The sequence below is a fragment of the Orycteropus afer genome, unplaced genomic scaffold (genome assembly GCF_000298275.1).
Source record: "Orycteropus afer afer isolate SDZICR_OR568_19922 unplaced genomic scaffold, OryAfe1.0 scaffold00168, whole genome shotgun sequence".
Taxonomy (NCBI): Eukaryota; Metazoa; Chordata; class Mammalia; order Tubulidentata; family Orycteropodidae; genus Orycteropus; species Orycteropus afer.
The window spans coordinates 1,670,407-1,671,761 of NW_006921755.1; positions in this window are offsets into that span (position 1 = coordinate 1,670,407).

The following is a 1,355-nucleotide window of genomic DNA, read 5'->3' on the forward strand; positions in this document are numbered from 1 at the left end:
ACTAGGGAATGTGTGTGCTACCCTCACACACACTCCTCCCCAATATTTTTGCCCCTCTAAATTCTACGATAAGAAGCTCTCGTAGCACAATGCCTAAGGTGTTTGACTTCTAACTAGAAGGTTGGCAGTTCAAACCCACCAGCCAATCCGCAGAAAGAAGACATGGCAATCTACTTCTGTAAACATTTAGGACCTCAGAAATCCAATGGGGGTAGCAATGAGTCAGAATCAACTTGATGGCAGTGAGTTTGGCTTGGTTTACAAACTCTATTATTAGGAGCTCTGGTGGCATAGTGGTTAAGGCATTTTGCTACTAACCAAAGGGTTGGTGGTTTAAACCCACCAGCTGCCCGGCAGAAGAAATATGGGACAGTCTGCTTCTGTAAAGATTTACAGCCTTGGAAACCCAATGGGGGTCACATATGACTCTATGGCAGTGAGTTTGGTTTTGGTTTGGAAGCTCTACTGGATAGCTATTATTATCATTACCATTTGTGGTGGTTACGTTTTTGTGTCACCTTGGCTGGGCTTAGTCGAGTGCTGGGCAGCTGCATGTAGTATTCCCCATGCTGAGACTGGCATCAACTCCATGTTGGAATCTACTGTAAGCAGCTGAGTAGCTGCTTTTGCGTATGTGGTCTGGTCTGCTTCCCGTATATAAGTAGCAGCTTTGGGAATGGTCTCTAGTTTGTGGCACACTTGGACCCTGCATGTAGCCATGTCGTTGTTCAGCAGCCTGCCATGCTCTGCCAACCTTGGGACTTACAATGGACTTGAGTTAATGGCCTGCCTTGTGGTTTGGTAACATCAGGACTATGACATTTTATTTGTCGACCTTGGGCTTATTAGCCTCAGCAGCCAGTAGCTGCTTGAGTGAAGAGATGCCTCTAGCTTCAATGGGCCTGGAGCAAGAGGCAGAGCTGAAGCCCAAGGTCAAGGGGCTTTCACCCCACCCCTAGAGCCTGGCACTTTGAACTCAAACTTCTAGCCTCCTGAACTGTAAGAGAATAAATTCCTGTTTGATAAGGCCATCTCATTTGTGATATATTCCTGTCAGAGCAGCACTAGGTAACCAGAACACCATTTTAAAAATGAGGAAACTGAGGCATGGGGATTTTAAATAAGTTGCACAAGGCCACTCAACTAGTAAATGGTAGAGGCGAATTCAAACTGAAGAAATTTGTCTCCATAATCCCTGATCTTCACCACCATGTTAGGCTGCATCCTGTCTCATCTATGAACTTCAAGAGCATACAAGGTGAGGCCATGACTTTATAAGATGTTGTGGTACATGTCTACTTCTAGGGAAGCTAAAGCACCATTCCTCCCTCCACCCTCTCCCATCTTCACTTCAC